The sequence below is a fragment of the Pseudorca crassidens genome, chromosome 1 (genome assembly GCF_039906515.1).
Source record: "Pseudorca crassidens isolate mPseCra1 chromosome 1, mPseCra1.hap1, whole genome shotgun sequence".
NCBI lineage: Eukaryota > Metazoa > Chordata > Mammalia > Artiodactyla > Delphinidae > Pseudorca > Pseudorca crassidens.
Genome location: NC_090296.1, coordinates 23,591,902 through 23,605,413, shown reverse-complemented (window position 1 = coordinate 23,605,413; position 13,512 = coordinate 23,591,902).

The window sequence follows — 13,512 nt, the reverse complement described above, 5'->3', positions numbered from 1 at the left end:
AGAGGCATGGTATATTTCTTCATCCCATGAATGCTGGGTCTGGCCACGTGATTTGCATTGGCCAATGGAATATTTGCAAACGTGATATAAGCAAAAATTTTTAAATTGATTGCACAGTTGAGCTAGTGCTCTTACACTTTTTCCATGCATGTATGTAGGCTTAGCTTTGAAAGGGAGTTGGGTATTATCTGGGATTTGCCTCAGCTAGAATACAGGGCTCCATAGAGGAAATGATAACTAGGGTGATGATAACTAGCTATCCCAATCTGTCTGGAGCTGAGGGATTTCCTAGGAGGTGGAACTTTTAATGCTATCACCAGGTTATCTCAGGGAAAACCAGCAGGGTTGGTCACCCTAGGCTGAAAAAATATTATGGACAAGTAGGCAGATTTTTTTTTCACTCAATTGCTTTATTATTCTGCATAAAGTAAAATTAAGGAGAAATTAGTGGAACTTAGGTGGTCATGATTACATAGAGGAAAGTATTTGATATGTATGTACTTTGCTATCCAGATCCATGCAAAGATTTACCTTCTTAAAAATCTCTCTCCTGGAGTTATAACTCCACACATATGATTGCACATTTTGCTCACTTGAACACAAATTTTAAGTATGACAATGCTTCATTCAGTCAGTAAGAGTGGCTCATACTGGCAATGGTTCAAAATAGAGGCGAGAGAGGCATATGAGTCTAAAGAGAGGCCGGATTCTGATATAGCAGAATAAAAAGTTCAGTAAATTTTCTCCCCACAAAAATATTATAAAACTGGAAGAAATTCAGGGTTATGGAAATTGACCAACATATTACACCAAATTGAGAAGTATGTATTCTTTTAAAAAAGAAAAAGAAAACTGAGCTTTTTATAATAACAATGAGGGTCTGTGACATTCCCTCCTGAAGCTACTCCCATCCCTCACCTCAGCTAAATCTGCATGGTGATACTACAAATGCAGGACAATGCATAAAACAAACAGCTTTGTTTCCGGAAGGGATGCCTTGATTTGGACCAGAACACAACCAGTGGCATCATCTAATAAAAATCATGACAAATGGCATATGAATTGGGAAGCAAATGAATTTAAGTGGCAATGAATTGGAAAGACAAGAGGTTCAGTTAGCCTGAAGTTACAGTTCTAGCTAGGACAAACAATGGAATAGCAAACTAGCCAGAAATTTTACAGGGATGTATTGGAAATAAGGTGTCCATAGAGTGCTTTGATAAGCCTTACACACATCTGCACAGGAAAGACTGGAGAGAGCCCAAGCTATCCACACATTCATGGGTGATCTTGATACTGCATAAAGCTGCACAGAAGACATGAGAGAGCTCAGGGAAAAATAAAATCTGGGCAAATTTAAAAATTGCCTGAACTTTGAATGCACTCCTCAGCACCAAAACATCTCTACCAACATAGCGTGGAAACTTTTTTGGCTTGAGGAGTTTGAGCACAACTTCTGACCAATCAGTGGCTAACTACTGAGCCATGTAAAAACAGAGATGTGACTCCTAGGTAGTCAGGCTTAAAAGCAAAACCAAGAATTTTTTAAAAATGTTGAACAAGTATATCAGTAGCCACACAATGTAGGGAAACAAATTCCATAAATATAGTTCAGGTAAGTTACTAAACAAACAAGAAACAGCAACCACAAAGTTTGAGTGGGATTACAGTCCACAGTTGTTACAATATATAATCAAAAATGTCTGGTTGTCAACAGCAACAAAAAATTATAAGACATGGAAAGAAACAAAAAGCATATCCCATTCTCAGGAAAAAAGAAACTGTTGGTCTTCCCTGGTGGCTCAGTGGTTAACTATCTGCCTGTCAATGCAAAGCACACAGGTTCGAGCCCTGGTCCAGGAAGATGCCACAGAGTAACTAAGCCCATGCACCACAACTACTGAGCCTATGCTCTAGAGCCTGTGAGCCACAACTACTGAGCCTGTGTGCCACAAGTACTGAAGCCCGCACACCTAGAGCCTGTGCTCCTCAGCAAGAGAAGCCACCGCAATGAGAAGCCCACGCACCTCAACGAAGAGTAGCCCCTGCTCGCCACAACTAGAGAAAGCCGTGCACAGCAACAAAGAACCAAAGCAGCCAAAAGTAAATAAATAAATGTATATATATATATATATAAAAAGAAACTGTCTCTGAGGAGGCTCACATTTTGGATTTATCACGTAAAGACTCCCATGTAACTGTTAAATATATGTTCAAAGAACTAAAGGAATTCTGCTTAGAAAATTAAAAAATAGTATGACAACAATAAGTCAACAGACAAGGAATTATGACAAAGGGATGGAAGTTTTTAAAAATGGAAATTTGGGAATTGAAAAGTAAAGCAAAAGAAAATGAAATTTTAGCAGGGGTGCTAAACAGAAAATTTGAAGTAACAGAAGAATCAGTGAAACTGAAAATATATTAAAAGAATTTATCCAGTTTGAAGAACAGAGTAAAAAATGAAGAAAATTGAACAGACCCTAAGAGTCCTATGGGACAATATCAAGCATACCAATATATGTGCTATGAAAGTCCTAAATGGAGAAGAGGGAGAAAAGGACAGAAAAAAATTAAAGAATGATTGAAAACTTCCCAAATCTGATGAAAAACTCAATGTAAAGATACAAGAGACTCAACAAATCCTAAGTAGAATACAAACTCCCAAATTTTATACCTAAACACAAGCTAGTAAAACTATTGAAAGCCAAAGAAGAATCTTCAAGGCATCAAGAGAAAAATAATTCAGCACATCCAGGAAATTAAAAAATACCATTAAATGAATGAATTTTCATTAAAAATTATGGAGTTGAGAAGGCAATGAAATGACATATTCAAGTACTGAAAAAGTAACTGTCAACAGAGAATTCTCTCCTAAACGATATATAGACATTCTAGGGCAACAAAAGACTGAGGGAATTTTTTGTTAGGAACCTTGCCTTATGAGAAATACTCAAGAAATGATACCAGGAGGTAAACTAAATCTACACAAAGACATGCAAAACACTGGAAAAGGTAATATATGTATAAATATTAAAGACCATATAAAGGAAAAAATATATATTGATATATCAATATTTATATAGTTAAATATAGACCTAAAATTACATAAAATGATCACTTTAATACTGTAACTTTACTGATGGATTGATAACATATATGTAGCAATAATAGCACAAAGAGGAGGGAGGAAGTAGAACTAAACTGAAGCAAAATTTCTATATTTTACTGGAATTACATTCATATTAACCTGAAGTAGATTGTGATAACAACATGCATATTGTAATCCCTAGAAAGACCACCAAGGAAACACTAAAATAAAAATGTAGGGATAAAACCAACAAAATAATTACAATAGTACACCGAAAAGTATGTTTAACAAAAAAGAATACATAAAGAAGGAACAAGGAAAACACACATAAGACATACAGAAGACAAGCAGCAAAATGCCAAATATAAATACAACCCTATCAATAGTTATATAGTCCAATGTTAGTGGACTAAACCTGCCAACCATAAGGCAGAGATCGTCAGAATATATTAATCAAAAAAGACACAACTATTTTCTGTCTATAAGAGATACACTTTAGTTTCAGAGACACAAATAGTTTGAAAATAAAAAGATGAAAAAAGGTAAAGCATGAAACCATAATCCTAAGAAAGCTGGAGTGAATATATAACAAAATAGATTTTAACACATAAAAAATTTCCCTACAAAGACAAATATTTAACAATGATAGAAATAATCAATCACCAGGAAACTAAGCAATTAAAAATATAAATGTACCTAACAATAGAACCTCAATAAACATGATGTAAAAATTGACAGGATTGAAAGGAGAAATAGACAATTCAAAAAAAATTGGAGACTTAAATACCTATTTTCCATAATTGATAGAACAATAAAACAGAAAATTAACAAGGACAGAGAAGATGTGAATAACACTACCAACCAAACAGACTTAACTGACATTTATAGAAAACTACCAATCAAATTGACTTAACTGACATTTATAGAAAACCCCACCAAACAATAGCAGAATAGACATTCTTTTCAGGCACATGTGGGACATTCTTTATGATCTCTAAGATAAATCATATGCTAAGCAAAGTCTCAATAAATCTTAAAGAATTAAACGAATACAAAGTATGTAATCCAATGACAAAGGAAATTAAATTAGAAATTAATAATAGAAAAAATGTTGGAGATCCTTAAACATATGGAAATTAAACAAAATACTTTTAAATGACACATGGGTCAAAGAAAAAAAACATAAGGGGAAAAAGAATGATTTTGAATAATTAAAATGAAAACACAAACTACTAAGCTTATTGAATGACACTGAAGAAGTGCTTAGAAGAGTATTCATAGTTTTTTAAACACCTATACTGAAAAGAATAAAGGTTTCAAACCAGTAACTTAAGATTGCATCTTATGAAACTAGAAAGTGTAGAGCAAAGTATACCCAAAGCAAGCAGAAAGAAAGAAATAATAAAGATAAAAGCAGAAATCAATGGCATAGAAGCAGTAAAGTTATAGAGAAAATAACTGAAACCAAAGGTTGGTCGTTTGAAAAGATCAACAAAATTGACAAACATTCAGACAGACTGACCAAGGAAAAAGATAGAAGATACACATCAACAAAATCAGGACTGAAAAAGGAGACATCGCCACCAACCCTACAGATATTAAAAAGACTACGATGAACAACTTTATACTAACAAATTAGTCGACTTAGACAAAAGGGAAACATTTCTAAAAAGATACAAATAACCACAACTGACTCAATTAGAAAATGAATAGGCATATACAAAAAGAAATTGAATTATCAATTGCAAATCTTCCCAGAACAGCCACCACCTAGAGTATGACCAGTTGCTGAGGCAGAGAGAAAGAGAAAGTCCTACATAGGACTGGCAAATCCACTTTAAAAAACAAAAAACAAACAAAGAAAAACTTTCCACAAAGAGAAGCCCAAGCCCAGATGGCTTTCACTGGTGATTTCTAGTAAATGTTTTAAGAAGAAATAATACCAAAAATTCCAAATTCTTTTGAAAAATAGAGGAAGGTACAATTTCCAACTCCTTCTATGAGGCTAGTATTTTCCTGATACCAATGTCTGACAAGTCACACAAAAAGTAAAGTACAGGCCAATGTCCCTCATGAAAAGAGATGCAAAAATCCTTTTTAAAAAATTATCAAATTGAATCCAGCAACACATTATAAAAGATTATCCACCATGACCAGGTGGGATTTATCTCAGTAATGCAAAATTAGTTTAACTTTCAAAAGTCAGTTATTGTGATAAATGATACTAACAGAATAAAGGAAAAAATGATCATCTCAGTGAATGAATAAAAAGGCATTTGACAGAATTCAACTACTATTCATGATAAAGACTCTCAACAAAATATTAAAAAGAGGAACTTCTTCAACCTGATAAGAGGGCTGTGAGTGGAAAGAGACTGCACACAGACAAGGGAGAACTTATTTGGGTGATGAAAATGTTCTAAAACTATATTGTGGTTATGGCTGCACAACTTTATAAATTTACAAAAACTTGTTGACTTGTACACTTAAAACGTATGCATTCATGTTATATAAATGTTATCTCAATAAAGCTGTAAAAATTAGTATCCAGTAAGGGGTAGATGGTGGGGAGGTTTAGATGAAACAAGTTAGGCAATATACTGATAATTGATAAAGCTAGGTTATAGACAAAGGCAAGTTACTACACTAGTCCCTCTACTTTTGTGTATGTTTGAAATCTATCATAATAAAAAATTGGCTTTAAAAGAAGTAAAAGTGTTGGGGGGAGAAACAACAACTGGGAGCTATAGAGGGAGCAAGTGTAATGTGAAAACATATCTTGGGTCACTCTGACATTCTCCCTCTCCTTTGGGAAGCACCTTCTTAATTTTCTAGATGTTTTACATAGTTCTTCCTTTGGTTAGAGCATTTGATCCTAATATTTGAAGAGAGGAAGAAAGTATTATCTCTGCTATGTAGATGAAAAAGTCACAGTTCAAGTTGACAAAAATAGAAACAGGTGAATCTAAGGACAAAGTCTGGGTTCTCAGTGCTCCGTCCACAGCACTGTGATGCCCCTTGCACTAGGCCTAGGATAAGGCTGGACCCAAGCTAAATTGTGTAGTAGGTAAGACTTGTCTTCTGTGTTCTCACAATTTCCCACCTCTTTTCTCCTCACTTGGCTTCACTGACATCTCTTAACCTAGCCCTACACTCCCTGTCCCCTAAAATACACCTACGTATTCTATTTTGATACTGTTTGAAAAGTAGTCCTTTTCAGTTAGTACTCCATACTCTACTTTTCCTCCATCTCACCTTCCCTACACCATCAGGATCTTCTCTTTCAATTCTTTGTTGAAAATACTTAATAAAATATTCACTCCAAAGGATTACTAGATTAATGCAAGTAGATTAATACTAGATTAATACTCATTTCCCAGAAGTATGTACATATTAACAGAGGCCAAAAAAATCACAAAGGAATACTTGTCTTACTGAAAAACTTTAAGGTTCTACAGAATGTTGATAGGGAGAATACTTGGAGGTAAGGAAAAACCTTCTTGGGCCTTGTATTACCTTCCAGCCCATATATTAAGACAAACTTTACACCAACTTGTCATTAATAAACATTGAGGATGGTGAACAAATAAGCATTAGTACAGTAAACCAAGCTTCTGTTTATTCATGATGGAAAATGATCTTCCATTGTCTAAAGAATATGAAAGTTCTATGGCAAGCCAGTTATACATGGATCTGGTGTAGACTTAAAAGCGCAGCAGGTGACGGACAGCGTTTGGAATTTGTCTAGGGGCCTTTTCTGTTCTTCAGTGTGGGGATGTTCAACGACCTTAAAGATCATTCTTACCTTCAAATATGTCTCAGTGAATCAGAATATTAGATATTTTGTTTAAGGCGGGTATTTTTCTCAGAGTTCTCCCCACAATTCTTTCCAGTTGAGTCTCTGCTCTTTGATCCACTCTCTTGAACACTTTTGTTCATTGAGGTCACCATGTTGCATTGAATATGTGCATATTTATTTATTCTTCCAACAAATATTTTGGGGCACCTACTATGTGTCAACACAATTCTGGGTGAATGAGAAATCAGCAGTGATCAAAATAAAGGAAGATCTTACCCTTGTGGCAGGAGGCAAAGGTGAGGGAGACAGACAATAATACTATAAAAGATACATGATACAGGATGTTAGGAGCTGGTAGCTGCTAGGAAAGTTTAGCAGTGCATATGACCTAACATTGCAGGATGCATGGGGTGTTTGAGCAGCTATAAAGAGGTCAGTGTGGCTGATGAATGGAATGGAGGTGGGTGGGGAAGAGGAGTAGAAGATAAGTTTCATAATAGATTACACAGGGCATGGTAGAACTCTGAAAAGTCTGACCATTCCTCTGAGTGTAATGCAGAGCCTTTGAAAACTTTGAGCAGAGGAGTGGAATCACCTTATTTATATTTTGTAAGAATCACTTCAGTTGCTATGTAGAGATAAGAAGAAATGTAAAAGGAGAGAGATTAATTATAAGGCTATTAGAAGAAACTAGGTGAGAGGGGATGGTCCAGAGTGGTAGTAGTGGAGATAGGGAGGAGTGTTCTTATTCTGGTTATAGTAAATATAGATTCAAGCAAATTTTCTTCACCTGGGAATAGGTCTATATCCCTCACTAAACTAGGATTTGGGCATTCCTGAACACACTGTTTTACAATAAAGGTGTAATTAATGAATTAAGAAATGAATGAATGAATATTGGGTAGTTACGATCAATCTGAAACAGGGAATAAAAGCTATTTCAAGACAGTATGGCCACAATAATCATTATCTGTGGCCACAAGCTGATAACTGTTATAGAGAACAGCTATAATCATCTTTGGATACAGAGGCTACTGGTAATTTTCATTTGGCAATATCTGAAGTAGATATTTTCAGAATAGAATTGGAAAGTTTTCTGCCTGGGAGTTGTCCTCAGTAAACGCATAAAATGAATCTCCCTTCATTCAGCAGCTGTTGTTAAGGAAATGTGTGCAAACAACATACAATTTTGAATGCTATTAAGTTCCTCAAATATGGTGAGTGGTTGACAGGCCATAGCAATAGACTTCTAACTCTTATCCTACCTCCAGTCTCCCTTGTTCCCATAGACCTCCTATACCACTCCCAGGGCATCCTTTCTAAGGCAGACTTCTGCTTAAGACCTTTCAACAATGTTTCATTGTCTTCTCACTTAGGAAAAATTTTCTCAGCCTTGGCATCCAAGGCACTTCAAAAATTTAGCTTTACATTTTCAACCATTACCTAAACTCAGGACAAGTATACTTATTATTGAGAGGAACTTAATGCTGTGTCAAGAGGAGGTTCTCAAGATGAGCTTCCTGGGTTCAAATCCCAGCTGAACACAAGAATTAACCTCTCTAGTCCCAGTGTCAGCCTTTGGGAAAATGAAATAGTAATAGTTTCTACATTATGCCTTGTGAGGATTTATTTAGATAACAAATGTAAATCCTGATAGACTGTAAGGTCCATGAGGGCAAAAATCGTATTTATTTTATTCCACACTGAACCCCAATGCCATGTATATAGCAGACACTGAATTTATATCCAGTGAATAATTTTATAATTGAATGTGTAATATCTGCCTGTACTTTTCTGAAATCTATAAATTTATAGTCATTCTTCTCATGAAGCTCACTTTCTGGTTAAGGAAGACAAATAATAAACAAATCTACAAATAAATATATTCAATTTCATATATTGATAAATGCCACTTAAAAAATTAAAATGAGTTAATATACAGGCGTGCCTGGTTTTGTGGCCGTGGGAGAACTCTCTGAGGAAGTCACATATGAACTGAGATCTAATATTGGGAAACAAAAGTCATGCAAAACAACGGGAAGTGAGGACATTATGGGTGGAAGGAATCTGAAGTGAACAGGTTCTGAGGCAGGTGTGTTCAATGAACAGAGAAAAGACCAGAACAGCCAGGTCAGGTCAGTGGTCATGGTGAGAATAATACAAATTGAGTTGAAACTGGTAGGCAGGGCTCTTTGGCTAAGATAAGAAGATGAAATTGTATTTTTAGTGTAATAGGAAGCCACTGGAATTTTTAAAGCAGAGGAATGATCACAGTTCCTGAGCAGTTGTGTAGAAAATGGATTTTAGGGAACAAGAGTAAAAGCAGGGAATTGGTTAAGAGCTCATATTGTAAAATCCATGTAAGAGATTATGGTGGTTTGTCTATGTCTGATACAATGGAAATGTAGAGAAAGGAAAGATTTAGAATACAGTTTGAAGGTAGAAACAAAGGAATGAAAGGAGTCAAGGATGGTCTCATTCAGGGCCATGTTACGTCTTTTGTGGGTTCTTCCACCATGAAAATAATATTTAAAATTATATTTATGACTATATTGGTATAAAGACAAATATAATTCAAGCTGGGTTATATTATTTTTCTTTCTGGTTGTAAAAGAAATTAAAATATTTTCATGGACCCCCTAAAAGTATTGTGGGCCCTAAGCACTGTGCCTAATACATAAATTGACTCTAGTACCATTTTAAAAAATAAGTTTCAGGTATATAGCATTATAGTTCAGCATCTGTACATGCTACAGAGTGATCACCACCACGATCTAGTTACCAACCCTCACAGTACAATTTGGTCCCTTCACCCATTTTGCCCACACCCTTGGGTAACCACTAATCTGTTCTCTGTATCTATGATTTTGTTTTTATTTTATTTTGTTTGTTAAGGGTTTTTTTGTTTGTTTTGTTTTCATATTTCACATATGAGTGAAATAATACATTAATTTTCTATCTCCATCTGACTTATTCAATTTAGGTCCATCCATGCTGTCTCAAATGGCAGGATTTTATTCTTTTTTATGACTAAGCAATATTCCATTGTGGGGATCTTCTTTATCCATTTATCCAACAATGGACACAAGTCATCCCCATATCTTGGTTACTATAAATAATGCTGCAATGAACATAGAGGTGCATATATCTTTTCTAATTAGTGTGTTCATGTTCTTTGGAAAAATACTCAGAAGTAGAATCGTGGGGTCATATGGCAGTACAGTTCTTAATTTTTTGACGAATCTCCATACTGTTTTCCATGGTAGCTACACCGATTTACAGTCTCACCAACAGTGTACAAATGTTCCCTCTTCTCCACATCTTCTCCAACATTTGTTTTTCCTTGTCATTTTGATAACAGCCATTCTAACAGGTGTGAGATGATATCTCATTGTGGTTTTGAATTTGCATTTTCCTGATAATTAGTGATGTTAAACATCTTTTCATGTCCCTATTGGCCTTCTGTGTGTCTTATTTGGAAAAATGTCTATTCAGATCCTCTGCCCATAGCTGGCTCCATTTTTAACATAAAAGAATAAAAAGTTGGACTTCCCTGGTGGTGCAGTGGCTAAGAATCTGCCTGCCAATGCAGGGGGCACAGGTTCAAGCCCTGGTCCGGGAAGATCCCACATGCTGCAGAGCAACTAAGCCTGTGCACCACAACTACTGAACCTGCAATCTAGAGCCCATAAGCCACAACTACTGAGCCTGTGTGCCACAACTACTGAAGCCTGTGCGCCTAGAGCCTGTGGTCCACAACAAGAGAAGCCACTGCAATGAGAAGCCCGCGCACCGCAACAAAGAGTAGCCCCCGCTTGCTGCAAATAGAGAAAGCCCGTGTGTAGCAGCGAAGACCCAACACAGCCAAAAGTAAAATATAAATAAATAAATAAATATATTAAAATATATATATATATATATATATATAAAAGAATACAAAGTTTAGTAGAATACATTTGAAAATCATAAGACCTTAATGCATATTAACTATCAAATTATTATTACTATTATTATATATTAAACATGTTCTATGCTTCCTAATCTGTGTGAATTTGCTCATGTTGCTTCTTAAATTCCTCTTTACCTGTCAAAAACTCATCCATCCTTCAATGCTCAAACCAAATGCCAGCTCTTATGTTAAGTCTTTCCTGAATCCTCAATTGGTCTTGATTTTTCTCTTTGTCCACACAAGTCCATACTGATACCTCTCTCATGGCTCTACTTAGAGTCTGCTCTTAATTTATGTATGTCTCTCCCTTACAAGCTTTTTAGCTCCTTTTAATGCTTGGTGATATATCTTACACCATGGCTCTATCTCTTACTCGGCCTAGCCAAGTGTCTTGCATAGAGTAAAGCCTCGATAAATATTTGTTGACTTGAATATCAAAGAAAACAGCCAGTCAGCCAGGTACTCTCACCAAAGCCTGTTGGGGCAAAACTGGTCTATTGCTGCCCAGACACTGGCACATAATTACTTTGAGACCATCTATTAAGGAACAAAATGCAAAAAAAAAAAAAAAAAAAAAAACAAAGGAATGCCAATTGTGACTCCCCACTTTGCAAACGATGCTGCCAGGCTTCTAAATAACAATTTCATGGAGCAACCATCCAAAGCACCATCTGGAGTGCAGACAGAGATTTGTACCTGTTGACTCCCAGAACCATAAATCTAGAGCCTTGGCTAATCTCCATCATAGTTAACGATGACTGTGATCTATGGCAGCTGAAAGATAAGGATTCTGATTAGACATAGAAAAGAAATTAGATCCTGAATAAATGGAAACATTATGCATTTAAATCACATTTGTTCTAGTACTTATTTTATTCAAGGCACTGTGCTTGGCTTTGTGGAAAACACAAAGAGATGGAAGATCCAGTACTTGTTCTCAATGGGACTTTTCTATGGCAGAGGATAGAGCTGGTGGGTGGGGTGAAAGATATTGGTGACAAGTGTAAAGATAGCTCCATCTGTGTGTTCAGTGAGAAGAAGTTACTATTTAGCTTCAGCATGGAAATTGTTACGTGACCTTGGATAAATCAACCCAAATTCCTGAACTTCAATTTTTCTCTCTGGAAAAAATCTACTTGTTTGTCTACCAGGAATGCTGGCTGGTTTCACTACTTAGTAAACAAAATAATTTTTGTGCTTTTCCATAATTTAGAGGTTTTTATTGCTCAGTTTTCAGTTAAATACATGAATTGCATTTAAATATGCAAGCTACTATTTTGAGGAAGGAGAGAAGAATTAATACCTCAGTAAATTAATAAACAACCACAGTTGAAATAATTAATCAACAATTACTTATTAAGCACCAACTAACAGCAAGGCATTTTGATCAGTGTGAATCAGTGGTTCTCAGAGAGTGGCTATTTCATTCCTTAGGGAACATTTGACAATGTCTAGAGATATTTCTGATTGTATATTATGTCTTATGCTTTCTGAAAAATAGGGATTTTTTTTTTATACAGTTCCCTTCTCTCAGAAGATTTTTCTTAGCAGCTCCTCTCAACCAAACTTTTCCTATTGAAATAACCAAGATGATTACAATAGGCCCTTGAACAACATGAGTTTGAACTGCACTGGTCCACTTATATGCAGATCTTTTTCTATAAATATGTACTACAGTACTACATGATCTGAGTTTGGTTGAATCACACAATACAGAACCAAGGATACAGAGGGCCGATTGTAAAGTTATACATGAATTTTCAACTGTGCAGAGGGTTAGTGCCCCTAACCTCCATGTTGCTCGAGAATCAACTGTAATTTTCAACTGGGGGTATGAAGAGAAGAGTCATGTATTGATAATTATAGGCCAGATAAATCTTTGTTGTGGAGGGCTGTCCTGGGCACTAAAGGATGTTTAGCAGCATCCCTCACCTCTACCCACTAGATGCCAGTAGCACTTCCCTAGTTGTGGAAAACAAAATGCCCCCAGACTTGTCAAACATCCCCTGGGAGGGGGGGAATGATCACATCTAGGTGAGGACCACTGGTATAGAGGAATTAGAAAGAACTAAGAGGTGTGGTGAAGTTTTGTAGAAACAGACCCTTGTATATACTGCTATGGGGGCTAAAGCCATTTTGCAATCTTTGTCAAAAGCCTTAAAAAATTCTCATAACCTTTGAGCTGTTAATCCCACTTCTAGGGAATCTATAATAAAGAAATAATCCTAGAAAGATATTTTTTAAGTGCCTAAATGTCTAATTTTCCTTGAGGAAACAGGTAAGTAAATTCTAGAATTGCTACATTGTGGAATATTATGCAAAAACTAGAAGATATGTTTAAGAAGAGATCTCTCTGATGTTGAGTGGATAAAAAGCTGGCTGTTAAACCGCAACTACGTAAGCAATACTCAGTAAAAAACAAAACAAAACAAAAAATGTCAAAAAATTTTAACAGTACTGTTTTTAGATGCAGGACAAATATGGTTATTTTATCCTTTTTTATTGCATATTTTAATTCTTGTTATATATCAATATAATCAATTATTTTTTATTTTTATAAGTCCAAGTCAATGTGAAATAATTATGGGGTATCATTGGTAATATCTCTCTGTAATGATGGATTGAGCATTACAATGCTTCTTCAAGCCTCTTATGACATGGTCCTGCAGAAAAGAT